Genomic DNA, 15410 nt, shown 5'->3' on the forward strand with positions numbered 1-15410 from the left:
AGACCCTTATTTAGTTGTAAACTTTGCATACACTAAGATATATATTACATGATATGTGAGTAGAACATGAATGGGAGGCCATATTAATACATGATCGTCTAAGTAGTGTATAAAATATGCATTTTTAGAGTGGAGATATCCGAATCTTTGGCTGACATGCGCGAGTGGAGTTTCTTGTATATGTCTTAACGATACAACTGAATTTAACTTTAAAAAATTGGGGGACCCTTAAGCTTCGCTTTTAAGAGTTGAACGCGATAGCGAAATGTGGCCACTAGTGCACCTTTGAATCGCCAAGTGCATACTTATTCATATGTTTTGTTACACACACACACACACACACACACACACACACACACACACACACACACACGCGCGCGCGCGTGCGCGCGCGCATACAGTAGACCGTACCAGCGTGCGCTCGGGAATGGTATATATAGGTTTTTGATCTAAAGCAAGAGTCGCATGGCCTCCAAGATACACACCACACGCTCGCCATTTCGTAGGCTTTAAATAGTCTTACAATCCCTGACAGATTGCAGCACATTATCTAGCGTTTGCTGTTTGCTTGATAAACGCCTCTGGAAAGACATGTTTTCTGCTAGATGAACACAGTTGTTCATTTTTAGAGGTGGTTGAAAAATTCTGTGTGTTTTTAGCGGTGATGGTTGCACTATCTCGGCTTTTTTTTTTTACATAGTTTGAGGCTTCCCAAATGCGCCTATAAATCGCCGAATGGGCTCATTTTTGTCGTGACACCTGTCAAACAAAACGCGTCAAAAGGGCCCTGAAACACTTTTTCAAGTAACCATGGAATGAATTGTCTAGAAGAGCTTGTTTTCTCACGAATTTAATGCCAGAAAAATTTTAAGAATCCGTCCAGTGCGAGTGGAGGTAAAAAAATAGCAGCATATCCACGGGGTGAATGATGGAGAGTGGGGTAAAGCATCCGTCCGTCCATTCGTTCTTTCTTCTGTCCGTCCATGCGTCCCCCTGGGTGACCGTCCGTGTATCCATCCGTCCGTCCGTGCGTGCGTCCATCCGTCCGTGCAGCCACCAGTGCGGTCGTCCATGCATCTGTCTGTGTGTGCGTTCGTCCATCTAGTCAACACTCCAAGTACCACCATCTCACATCTTTTCATCGTATATTTCGCATATAGAATCACCGCCAACCAGTGGACATTGCAAAGACTAAAAGAGAGGTGGCACACACACACTTTCTTGCGGCTTGCGCTTCGTGTGTACTTCCCACCTGTAACCACCTCGAGTTCATGGTATATACTAGTTCAATGTAGTCAAGGCACTGCGGTCCAACGCTCGCTAAACCTTTCTAAAACCAAAGAGGTTACGCACAGCGAGTATAACGTAGCAACCCTTTCTTGTAACATAGTGCTCAATGTACATGCCGATGGCTGCTAATTGGAAATGAGAGACACGAGAATTCGGGAAATGAGAGACACGAGAATTTTTTATCGTTCAACAACGCACAGGAAAAATCTCCTACCGGCACCACCTCGCAGGTCAAAGCGTAAGACTGGTTAGCCACTACATCGAGGGATGAACTACAACGAGGGATGAAGCTTCGCCCATAAAAGGTTTGTAGCATGCTGCAATTGCACTCTCTCTTCTCTCGTCCTGAAGAAAGCACTGGAAGCTAAGCAGGAATGGTGGCAGGGGGAAGATAACTGCCGCGCCTCGTGAGCTTGAGCACATTTTTTTTTTCTTCGAATGCGCGGCTTTGTAAGCGTGATCGCGTGAGCACGCGTGGACATGTAGCGGCCTCCCGCGGTGGTCTCTGTAACTTGCTTTTTTCGCTCACAGACGCACAAACAATTTTTCACTCACAATTAACGGGGCTGATGCCAACGGCGGGACTTCTGCGACACGAGCTCTCTAGCGCTATCGCGTTAAAAGTGTGACAGCCATTATAGCCCCACAAAGCTCATGCCCACAGACGATTAGTAGCATCTTCGTTCTATTATATGACCCTGACCCACCGGAATATCGGCACCGAACACGTTATAGCGTAGTATTTGGCGTACTATAGAGCTGTGAAAACGTTCAAGCTGACCATAAACACTCGCAAAGCATTTATTTTATCCGCCCCTTCTCCTTGCTTTACTTCATCCCACCTGAACAGGGCCTCTGGGCTTTGTAGCGCCATCTCAGCTTAAGTCAGGGAGAAAAGTGTGCGAGATGTGGGATTTCATTTTTGCAGCTTTCAAGTATTTTCCCACCTAATACTTCGACATATTTTTTGACATTTAGTGAGTGACATATATTTCGAAATCGTTAAGGCGTGGCAGGACGTCTTGATGAAAACTAATGACAAGTCATAATTTGAAACTCTTGATATTCATGTCAAAGATGGCTTCATCTACCTGCTGTCGTCCTGGTTCTTTCATGGCAATATCATTATTGTATTGTAAAGCAATGTTTGTGTTGCAAGACAACAGTTTCTTGAGAAAATAATTTGCTAGACGTGACGCTTGAATTCTGAAATGAATATCATGTACAGTCTGATTTGCGTGGCAGTATTGAGTGTTCGCGGCGGTCTTATTGAATTGATATATGCGGAAAATCGTATACCATGAAAATTTTCTATGAGAAATCTAAATGAGAAGTGGTAATATGAAAATTATATGACACACATGTCATGTAGGGCAAAACTTAAATTCCACGCTTTTGATGCGCTCATGGTACGCTTTTGAACAGGTAGGCACCAAAATTTGTATTGCATGGCGTGGTTACATGGAGACCATGCGTGACGAACTAATAACCTAAAAAAATAATACATATAGCCATTCTAAGGCATGATTTACATGCAGTGCTCTTTAAGTGGTGGCAGCCGTTTTATTCGCTGGATATATACTAAAACGGATAGGGCAGGATATGCCTAAAATAGGTGAAAGGCTGTCTCATGCAGAATATGACACGTATGTAATGAACGGCATAACTTGCATGACGCACATGCCGTGCTCGCTTGCTCGATATATGCGGCAAGTTGTGAGACGTTATATGACTGTAGGACAAGCATCACTGACATTTTGATAGAAAAATCATTGATAGCATGTCTTATGTGGCGTGACCTAAATGCCACGTTCATGGTGTGCTCGAGGCTGTTTCCCTTGCTTCCTATATATTAACATTGTTATGGTGTAGAATGCGAGTAAGACGATGCCAGATAACAAGTCGTAAGCTATGAAAAGTTTGAGATGGATGTATAGTGCGGTATAATTCACATTACATGCTCATGGTGCTCCCGCACCCGTCTCATTCGCTGCATCATATGCAAAACTCGGCACGACATGATATGAATGCGTTGCGGACATAAACGACACGTCATTAACATGTACTAAAATATACTTTCATTACCAAGAAGCACGGAGGACTGTAAACACATACATTTATTACAAATGCACGGTAATAAAATACATCCTATGATAATATTGTATTGCTTTTTCTTTAATACAGACAATAGTATGTGTGCAGAACCTACTTGACTGCATCGCATTACATCGATTTCCCTGCTTTGTGATATCAGCCAGATTTTTTCTTCTTCGCTATCTTTCGCACAAGCAATTCGCCCTATTCGCCCATTTGTTCTTAAAAGTACGTGAAGAATTCTGCCGTAAACGCTAAAACCTATCAGGCTTTTGCTCTTTACGTCTACAAGCAGTTATCACCGCTTACGCAGATGTAAACGCAAAAAAATGAAATGTGATCGCTTTATCGTACACGATCATTCGAGCCCGCAGAGGCGGAATGCATGGTAAAGCAGTGTGGGAGGCAAATGACTTTTCGTATTTCGCTTATATGAACCAATAAAGAGCATTTACGCTATAGACGTCACGGGAACTACTTTCTGCGTCAAAGAAGAGTGCGAGAAAGACAAGAAATGATAGGAGATAATATTGCGCTTGTGTTTTTTTTTTCATTTGGTGCTCGTATGAGAGGTCCTTTATGCCACTAAAATCCACTCTGCGCTACCAGCGCTGACCAAATCTGAATGCTCAGCACTTACCGTGTCAATCGTAATAATTTATCTCTTGTCAGCATGTTGCTTATCGACAAGCCACCAGCACTTTTTGAAGGTTGAATACATATTGTCGCGGTACAACGCGTATGAAACACAGGTACACATTGAGACAACGAAAGCAGCGTGTTTTCAACAGCTGAGCCACAAGATTGTCTTCTTCGGTCCCGAGAGAAGCTAGAGGCCTACTAACTTGTGCCCACTAAATACCCCATCATCGTTTTCATCCACATGTAGACACGCGTCACTTGCCTCTCTCTCAAAGAGCATCGCCCCGATGCGAAGTCTGTAATGCAGTTTTTTTTTCCTCAAGTAAAGTCTCACGCAATCACCTGCTGACGTAAGGCTTCATGCGGACTTCGTGAACGAGTTCAGGATGGTGCTGGTGACACCTTGTACTATGCGAACTGTCGGGAACAACTTCGTAAGTGACATCACTCAGTCGTCGCAGCACTAGGTACGGTCCAAAGTATCTTTTTAAGAGCTTTTAGGAAAGTCCTTGTTTCCCTACCGGCGTCCAAACCCATAATTTGTCGCCAGTTTGGTAGACGACTGTTCTGCGGTGAGCATTGTAGCGGCCTGCATCATACTCTTGCTGCTCGCTGATCCGCAAACGTGCAAGTTGCCTTGCTTTTTTCACGCGTTCGGTAAACGTGTCGGTGCCCGGGACGATGTCATCGCCTTCGTGCGGTAACATTGCATCTAACATGGTTCGTACTTCCCGTTCATGAACGAGGCTGAACAGCGTCATGCGGGTTGTCTCTTGCTTGGCCGTGTTGTCTGCAAACCTTATGTAAGGCAAGATTTCATCCCAATTTCTGTGTTCAACGTCTATGTACATCGAAAGCATGTCTTTAATGGTTTTATTTAAACGCTCTGTCAGCCCGTTTGTTTGCGGGTGGTAGGCGGTGGTCTTACGATGCGTTGTTCCACTCAGCATCAAGACATGGTCCAAAAGAGCTGCCGTAAATGCGGTTCCTCTGTCTGTGATTATGACGGTTGGTGCACCATGCCTCAGTACAATATTCTCGATGAAATGTCCTGCCACCTCCACTGCTGTACCTCTCTGGATAGCCTTTGTCTCGGCATAACGGGTCAGACAATCCGTCGCGACGATAACCCATCGGTTGCCTGCAGTAGAAGTAGGGAGTGAACCCAAAATGTCCATGCCGATCTGGTGGAATGAAGTCATTGGGACATGTACGGGTTGCAGGAGACCAGCTGGTTTAGTCGGTGGTGACTTGCGTGGCTGGCAGTCGAGACAGCTACGAACGTGGTTCTCCACGGCTGTGGTTAGTCTTGGCCAGTAATATCTTTGCTGTACCCTGGCCAACGTTCTCATGTAACCCAAGTGGCCAGAGGTAACCTCGTTGTGCCATGCTTTCAGTACTTCGGTGCGAAGGGCTGCTGGGATGACGAGTAGATAGGCAGATCCCGTGGACGAAAAATTTCTTTTGTAGAGTACTCCGCCCAGTAAACAAAACGATGACAACACTCTTGCGAAAACTCTTGGTGCCTTCAGAGGTCTGCCATCCAAGTGTAGGTAATTAAGCCGAGCAACTAAACGTCGTCACGTTATTGCTGCGCAAGGGTGGTCGTGTCGAGGACACCGAGAAATGGTCTTTCCTCCTCCTCGGCTAGGGTTGCCAACCCAATGGGTGAACGGGACAAACAGTCGGCGTCCATTAGTCGCTTTCCTGACTTTTGTACGACTTCCATATCGAATTCCTGCAGCCTGAGACTAACGCACTAATCGCCCGGTAGGGTCTTCAAGATTTGTTAACCCAGACAGTGAGTGGTGGTCGCTAATTACTTTGAAGGCGCGGCCCTATAAATACGGACAAAATTTTGTAACAGCCCATACCACGGCGAGATATTCCTTCTCAGTCGTGGAGTAATTACCCTCAGCGCGTGTTAACGTTCTGCTTGCGCAAGCGATTACCCTTTCTGTGCCCTCTTGCTGCTACACAGGCACAGCTCCCAGACCAACATTGCTAGCATCGGTGTGAAGCACCGTGGGGGCTCTCTCGTCTAAGTGGGCAAGGTCTGGAGGTGTTTGTAGTCGCTGGCGAAGATCGTTAAAAGCAGCTTCCCATTCGTTATTCCACTCAAAGGTGACGTTTTTTCTCGTGAGGCGTGTTAACGGTTATGCTAAGCGTGCGAAGTCTGCGATAAATCGTCGATAATGTGCACAGAGGCCGAGAAAGCGTCTGACAGCCTTTTTATCGGTCGGCATAGGCAACTGTTCTATGGCTGCGTTTTTTTCAGGATCAGGACGAACACCTGCATGACTGACGACTTGATCAAAAAATCGCAGCTCTCCGTTGCAAAAGTAGCACTTCTTAGGCTTCAACGTCAGGCCCGCGGACTGTATGGCTCGTAAGACCACCTCAAGTCTTTGAAGGTGCTCGTCAAACGTTGCGGAAAACACTGTGACGTCGCCCAGATATATATACAGTCGACTTTGGTTATGTTAGGCACCCGGGAATTGGAAGATACAGCCGGCTGATCAAATTCAAATCAGACGTGCGCAGGGGCTCCGAAACTATATCGGAAATGTGGGAGCGAAGGTTGTATACTTTATATATATATATGGGATTTAACAGACAAGAATGCCAAGGAATGTATTGAGGAAGTTATCAGAACCAATGTAATGTAAATAAGAAGAAAGAATAGTGGGTGAAGAAATAACTTGCCGTGAACAGAAATCGAACCAGCGGCCTTCGAATAACGCGTTCGATGCTCTACGACAGAGCTATCACGGTGGCTATCCCCCCAGCCACTTCATTGAGTTTATATGTGAATTTAAACGTGGGAGCGTCAGTCAGCGCCACCTGTAGCCATGGAATTGAGTGTGGAACACTCTTTTATGAGCCTGTATGGCGTCACGTGGCACGCGAACTTATTACGATCTGGCAGCTGACCAATAGTCCCTCCTATACAACTTAACGGCACCAAGTCTCCCAGTACGAGAACCTCGTTAATGAATAAGCGAAAGAAGTGTATACGTAAGGGCTCGTTTTTCCGTGTTCTGACATAATAATAATGAGATCTAACAGACGATAATGTCAAGAAATATATAGGAAAAGTTATTTCAACCAATGTAATGTAAATAGGAAGTTAAAAAAGTGGGTGAAAAAATAACTTGCCGTGAGCAGAAATTGAACCCACGATCTGCCTAACTACGAGCTGTCTAACTCGTTGTGGGACGCAGTGAGGGTAGTCGCAAAATACACGTGCCTATGTTTCATAAACATGACAGTGTTTATAGCAATCACGGGCCCAACGAAAAACAAAGTAGCATTGAGTGAAACAAAGCTCAGGCGTAACCAGTAGAGCCCATTGGTATGGCTTTGGTTAGCATCGGTTGGGTAGCCAAAAATGCCCTCTGGCTCTGTTTGCCGCAAGCGTCTGTGCCGATGGTCAACATTACACGAGTACGATATATTTGCGCATCAGTGATCTGAAGAAACATTACAATGTTTTAAATGCAAAGCATTTCTTAGCGAGCTTCAGCGATTTTAAGCGTATCTATCTATCTATCTATCTATCTATCTATCTATCTATCTATCTATCTATCTATCTATCTATCTATCTATCTATCTATCTATCTATCTATCTATCTATCTATCTATCTATCCATCTATCCATCTATCTATCTATCTATCTATCTATCTATCTATCTATCTATCTATCTATCCGCTTACGTTTGGGTGCTCTCGTGGTCACCCCCTTAACTTTGCGTGAACCAAAATTAGCATGGAATGGGTAAGATAGATTGACGATTATGATGCACGAGTCAAGGCATCAATAACGTCACAATCCAGTCACGTACGTCATCAAGCACTTCCCGCGAGACAGTGGCACATACTCACGGGCGGGTATGGTCCGCTGGTAAGCGCGGTATGTGCCACCTAGTATCTACCCGGGACGACGAGAACACACAAGGCCAATTTTAACGCGTGAGGGTTAGGTGATTCCCGGCATCGGTAGCATCGACCCAGCGAAGGCATAGAATAAATGTCAGTGATAAGAAAAACCTGACGTAAGTAGCGTTGGCCACCCGACGGGTGCAAATAAATTTCAGGGCCCCAGCAGGAATCGAACCCAAGCTTTCTGTTTGGCAGTTAAGCATTCAACTGTAGAGCTACGCCAGGCCTCGGAACTAGTTTTCAAGTAGACGCTAATCTTCTTGAAATGTCAGTAGTGGTTGCAGTGCTGCCTACCTAATTTTATAAACAATACATATGTACTATTTTCATACAGTCGTGACGCCAGGTGAACGTCAATACTGGCGAGGTGCCATGCACTGAAATTAATTTATGTAGTAATGTCAAATGCCAGCATCTTCGCGAGCATCAGCGCTTCACAGCAACTTCTGGTGATGTCAAAACACAGTTCCAGCTGAATCGTGGTGCAAGTGGAAAACTGCACAAACATCTGCAACTCTTCAACATATGTGTCTGTGTGCAACATTTGTACATATGTTTAGCGTCATTTCATGACGTGTCGCTCAATAAAAAATGCAACACGGTCACCTTCTCTCTACGTGCTTCGCGTAAAGTTGATTCCCATGTACGTGGGATCTGCCGAATTTTTTACATCGATTGTGTGTTGCACAGAGCGGTGGCTGTTTCAACATCAAAGAGCTATAGTTACCTTCCTTGTCAGTTACCAGAAACCCACTTCAAAATAATGCGATTCCGATTCCAATATGCAAGGAGGATTGCTTAAGTGATAGAATGAGCTAATGAATTACACTGGCCGGTGCTTGAGGAACAAATAATAGCTTGCTGTGGGAGTCTTGCTTCACCATGGCTACTCGCTTGAAAGAATGTAATTTTAAATGCCCCACGCTGCTGGTGAGATTCACCAGAGCTTCTAGCTTCTTTTATCGCGAAAACGTTCTGTATGCGTATAATGCTTAATGAGCGTATGCGCTTCATGTACGCCGTAGAACACGCGTTGCGTATGAATTCATCGTTCTATGGTATAAGATAAACATCCGCACAGAAAGTTTGACGTTATATTACACCTTCACCAAGGCAACTGAAAAGCCAAAGGCAAGATTTGCTATTTCGGAATTTCCCGCTAATTGCACCGTATTCACTGTTGCGCACCACATCCCCCGGAAATATATTTGCAGGTAAGGTAGCTTTGCAGTGTCTTTAATCACCCCACGTTTGACAAAGCGACAATACTTGAAGATGACCTCATAATCGCTTCACAATCTTGGGGGCGCTGCAATGTCATTGATAAAGCTGCATGGCGATGCCACGTGATTTTATGTACGCCTTGGCCACACAGCCACATTTAGGTACCACGCGTCTTTCCATCAACATTACGACATGATAGCATCGTTCGTCTTGATGCCACCAAACTAAAATGTCTTGAGATGTCTAAGCTCTCAAACAATTTCGAAAATATTGGGACTCGGAGCATATTCAAGCAGTCACCTCAAGAAATACGACATAATAGTGACACATCCAGCTACAAACCAATGACTACAACCGGCTCACTTTTGCGTCCCTAAAGTGATAATGACAAACTTCTGTGCACCACTACTTAGGGCACGTGGTGAGTTGTCAAAAAAAAGATAAGTGCAAATCTACAGCAAAAAAAGGAAGAATTCGGAAGGGCGTTGCACTCCTCACTTAGAAATCGTTGCAAATAAGTAAATACAAAGGGGTTTAGTCTGGTTGAGAATTGAAACCAGACCCCTTGTGTGGCAAGCAGTTGATCTAACATGAATCCACACTACTGAAAGTTCTTCTTTGAAACACGTTATACGATTTCACGTTGGGAGTGGCGGGACATGAATGCACGTGGCAGAGCCGTAAATTTGCACCAGGCCACGGCATAAGTGAAATTCGCAGTGATTTTTTTATTTAAAGCAGGCCACTCAGTTGTCACTGGCACTCACAATGCCACATCACCGACGTGGCGTAAAGCCAGTTAGGCGTAGCAAGCGCTTCGGCTCAATATGATGTTTTATGCTAATATTGCCTTCATTGGAATGACTGCTTACATCAGGCTTCCATGAGAAGCGAGATTATAGCTATCTTGCCCACAGTATTTCTGACTTCACCCAGGGGCCATATCAGTGTGGATGTTCACACCTCACAATACCAGCATAACGTCGTGTCAACCTCACCAATGCAGTTCTTGTCACCACCACACTGTTCGAGGAGGAGGAGGAATAAACTTTATTATAAGAAACCAGCAGGTTTAGGTGGCCGGGCCTAAGCCTCCAATGAGGGGACGTCAAGGGCTTGCCTCGACGCCACCTCACGGGCGTGCTGGGTCGCCCAGATTTGGTCGTCAATAGTGGGGCTCCGCAGAGCCTCATGGAGCTTCGACGAATATGTCGTGGTGTTAGGGTGGCTGTACTGTGCCGGGCACTCCCACAGCATGTGCGTAAGCGGACCCGGGTGAGTGCCGCCACACTGGAGCTTTTCCCCCACCTCACTACAAGCTTAACCAGGCACAGGCCACCACTTTGCGTCTACTTCAAACAAACACGTATCCCTCACCTGCCCGCTTTCACCTCAAATTTTCAGACGTGTACACAACCTCCCACACTGTTGGAAAAACGTTTCTTTTCAAGCCCCGTGCAGACAATGGCAGAGTCCAGTCATTTTTTCTTTGTTCAAGACTGGGATCATCGCCCTCAAGTCCATGCAATTTTTCGAGCACGCACTCATGTTTTTCCGACTGTTCCCCCTTACTGGCGATCTGCTTTGTCAACGCATTTATCTTACTATTGAGCAGTAGTCAGCAATTAGGTATCTCATAGTTTGTCAATGTGAAGGTGAATGGTACAGATGAAGCTAACGCAATCTTAGACATAATGTTTTAACTAAACAAATTCAAGAAAACTGCTGGCGCTTTTTTTAAACAAATTGTCCCAATATGCAAATACGTGGTTACCAAAGATAAACTAATCCCTTCGCATGATTACTAAAAAGAATTATACCGTCAAATTGAAGTCTCGACCTCATTTATACCTATCTTCTTAAAGTGCTTTAACCTGCATATGTGCAAACAAGGCTTCTAAAGATGTCTGCGGAAGCGGAAGGAGTTGGTTGGCTTCATACAAAATCGCAGAAAACTTCTATATCTTCCTGAAAGCGCAAGTGTAGGAAAAATGGTATACGTCAATGTAGCACCAGAAAAAACTATTTCAACCAAGAAAGTTTTGTGTACCTCCAGGATGAGAGCATGAAAGTCTTTAGAGAGTGAACTTTGAAAATTAGTGAGTCACTCACATGGACAGATTAGATAGGTCAACAACAAGATATAGTGCGCTATTTGACAACAGTTAGTTTGCCATTTGTATATGTCGATTCAAAGTTTTAGACATTTCAAAACGGCACTTTCACGAACGTCAAACAGGCATAAATCATAATCCATCATATAACTTTTTGTATGGTAAAGCAAGCAAATATTTTAAGTTTTTTTTTCGTGCTCATGTAATCCCAATCAACAAAAAAACTGCAACATGATATCGGCTACGAAAAATGCCATTGATATATGCAGTCGTCTTGCAATGCAAGTTTGGAGAAATTCACAGTTGAAAAAGCAAGAGACGTCTAGTCGGGTACTTTTATGGTATAACTTAGTACAATCTCATATTGATCATTATAAATAGCAAGTATTCAAATCTACTGCGACTGGAACACCCTTCCCGATAATACCAAACTTCCTCTGTGTTAAGAAAGACAATCATATCTGATGCGTTCAAATAACTCAACTCTAGTAGGGTACGCATATGGGCTGTTTGGTAATTAAGAGTGAAAAACAGCGCAGAAACAACAGGACAAATGTGGTGTTCTCGTTCGCTTTCTTGTGGCGTCTTTTTGGCACTGTTTTTCACCCGCACTTACACCAAATGCCTTTCTCCCCTGTGTTTCGTTCACTCAAACCCATTCTATCACTATATCTGACTCCCAGTCATTTGTACAACACGTTAGGTATGCCTCGAGTAATTTTAACGTGATCGCGTTAAAAAACTCGTGTCACAGAAAACCCGCCGTCGGCGTCAGCCCCATTGGTTGTGAGCGAAAAAATGGGCCCGAATGTGCATGTTACACTGCGAATGCCGTCGAAAGACGGTTTTGCTTCTGGAGAGAGTGAACAAAACGATTATTCGATGTTTTAGGCAAGAAAATTGGTGAATTGTATTCTTGAGGCACTACGTTGGAGTGCCTCGAGCATGTAGGATGGATGGATGGAGTGATATGGCTGTACCCTTTAGATCGGGTGGTGGCTCGCGCCAAGAAGCCGTAATACTTAATGGACCAAAAGCTAAATTATTGTTTTCCCTTTAAATAGTGAGGTTGAGGACTCGTACTTTGTAGTGAAGGGTTTCATTTTCACTCGTGCCTTGAATTTAGCAACCAATCAGACAACCTCCTTCTAGGTAATTCTACCCACTTAATGTTTATTTTGCCCTCCCTGTCCCTGAACCCCAGTGCTTTGAAAAACTTTGTGCGATCATGCTGAACTATAGGTTGAAGCCCTTTACAGACCATCATCAAGTGTTCGGCAGTTCCCTCGTCCTCTCCACACGCACTGCATACCGTGTCTACCCCTTCGTATTTGGCCCGATATGTCTTGGTTCGCAATACTCCCGTCCTTGCATCAAACAGTAGAGAACTACCCCGAGTATTATCATAGATCCTTTTCTTGGCAATTTCCTTCTTAAAAGTTCGATAGATCTCTATTGCGGACTTTTTAATCATGCCAATTCTCCACATATGGGTCTCAGCTTCCTTCACCTTCTTCTTAACCGATAATTTTTTTTTTGGTTTGGCCCCCTGTTGTTTTCTAAGTATTTACCAGTGAATTTTCTGGTTCGCTTCATCCATTTTGTATTGACATTCTTCATGTACAAGTAGCTGAATACCTTCTTAGCGTAACGCTCCTACCCCATTTCTCTCAATCGCTTCGCAAATTTTATCTTGCTGCTTGCTTCCCTGTCCTCAAATGATGTTCATGTCATATCACCTTTTACTCCCCTAGTTGTTGTATTCCCCTGAGATCCTAAGGCAAGCCTACCTATTCCACGTTGCTTAATTTCTAATCTTGCTTGAACTTCTGATCTCATGCACACGACCGCATTGCCGAACGCCAGACCAGGAACCATGACCCCTTTCCACATTCCTCCCACAACATCATACTTATTTTAATTCCACAGTTTCTCATCACCACTGCATTCCTGTTACCTTTAGTCGTCACGTATATTTCGTGTTCCCTTAGGCACTCGGCCCCATTGCCTATCCATACGCCCAGATAATTGCATTTATCTGTTATTTCTAGCGTGACCTCCTGTATTCTAAGCTCACTACCTTCATCATCAATAAAAATCATGACTGCTGATTTTTTCTTACTGAATCTGAAATCTAACCTATCTCCGTCAATACCGGATGCGAATGAGCGCTATCTGGCAGTTATCTTCGATAAAGAAGCCATTGCGAGCCCGCAGAGAAAGATGCGCGCCAGTCTCGGAGGTGATAAGGTGCAGAATGCAAAGCGACGAGCAGGTGCCACCACCGTGACGTCGTAGCAAAGTGTTCGAAACACTTACATTTTAGGGGCGGAGCTCCATAAAGCGCCACCCGTTCGTCCCTCATAGTCGTAGTCGTAGTGCGTAACCAGTCCTACGCTTTGACTTGCAAAGTGGTGCCAGTGGGAAATTTCTCCTGTGCGTTGTTTAACAATAAAAAATTCGCAGCGTGCGCGTTAACTAAAAGCCGAATTCTCCTGTATCTCATTCCACATTAGCAGCCATTGGCATGTACATTGAGCACTATCTGACATTGGACAAGAAAGGGTTGCTATATTATACTCGCTGGGCGTAACCTTTTTGGTTTTAGAAAGGTTTAGCGAGCATTGGGCCGCGGTGCCTTGAATACAGTGAACTAGTATCTACCATGAACTCGAGGTGGTTTAAGGTTGGAAGTAGACATGAAGCGCAAGTCGTAAGAAAGTGTGCGTGTGCCACCTTTCGTTTAGTCCTTGGAATGTCCGCTTGATGGCGGTGCGTCTATGTGTGGGATATATGATGAAAAGATGCTAGCCACATGGTGGTACTTGGAGTGTTGACTAGATGGACAAACAGACACACAGACAGACGCATGGACGGACGCATGGATGGCTGCACGGACGGATGGACGCAGGGACGGACGCAGGGACAGACGCACGAATGAACGTGTAGATGCACGAACAGAAGCACGCACGGACGGGTAGATGGACGCATGGATAGTCACACAGACGGACGCATAGATGGACGGACGCAAGATTGAAAGGACGGACGGATGCTTCGCCCCACTCTCCGTCATTCACCCCGTGGATATACTGCCATTTTTTTAGCAACGCGTTGCACTGTCAGCGAAGCGCGATAAACACAACAGTCTTTAGAGTTACTTGTGTGTGACTCTTATAGTATAAAGGGAGACATACAAAACATCGACGTTGTGTTATGGCACCTCAGATATGCGCAGTATTTGCTTTTTAATTGACAATCGCACAACTATGAACGCTACACCTTGAGCATTACTGGTGGGCGCTGCGGATGAGGTTGGCTGTTTGAAGCAGTTTGAGGTATCGTTAAGGGCAGACCAAACAGATAAATGTACAGACAGACAGACATGTAGACAGACCAAAATTTTTCCTTCAAATGTCCCCAAGAAAGACTATCATCTTTAATATCGTCTCTAAAATCGTCTGTGAATTTGCGACTGAAAAATAAAGTTACCGCGATAGCCGTGGGAGGCCGCTACTTGTTCACACGTGCGCACGCGATCGCGCTGAAAAAGCCACGCATTCGAAGACAAAAAAAGTGCTCAAGGTCACGAGGCGTGGTAGTTTCTTTGCCCTGCCACCCCTCCCTGCTTAGCTTCCAGCACTTTCGTTGGGACGAGAGAAGAGAGAATGCAATCGCAGCACGCGACAAACCTTTGTAACTCCACTCGCACTAAATGGATTCCTAAAATTTTTGTAGCGTTGAATTCGTGAGACAATAAGCTCTTGGAGTGATGGTTACTTGAAAAAGTGTTTCAGGGCCCCTTTAGTGCATTTTGTTTGACAGATGTCCCGACGAAAATGAGCCAAATCGGAAATAATAGCGTGCGCTGGTCCGATCTAATGTGTGCGTGTTTGTGTGCGTGCGTATGTATATAACAAAACATATGAATAAGTATGCACTTAGGGGTTTAAGGGTGCACTAGTGGCCGGATTTTGCTATCGTGTTCAACTCTTAAAGGCGAAACTTAAGGGTTCCTCATTTTTTGTTCTCGTAATATATCCAACTCTTTTAAACCTGATCTGCATCAGTGTATAAGATTTTTCATTCGGTACGACTCAGATACGT

The sequence above is a fragment of the Rhipicephalus microplus genome, chromosome 7, assembly GCF_043290135.1.
Source record: "Rhipicephalus microplus isolate Deutch F79 chromosome 7, USDA_Rmic, whole genome shotgun sequence".
NCBI lineage: Eukaryota > Metazoa > Arthropoda > Arachnida > Ixodida > Ixodidae > Rhipicephalus > Rhipicephalus microplus.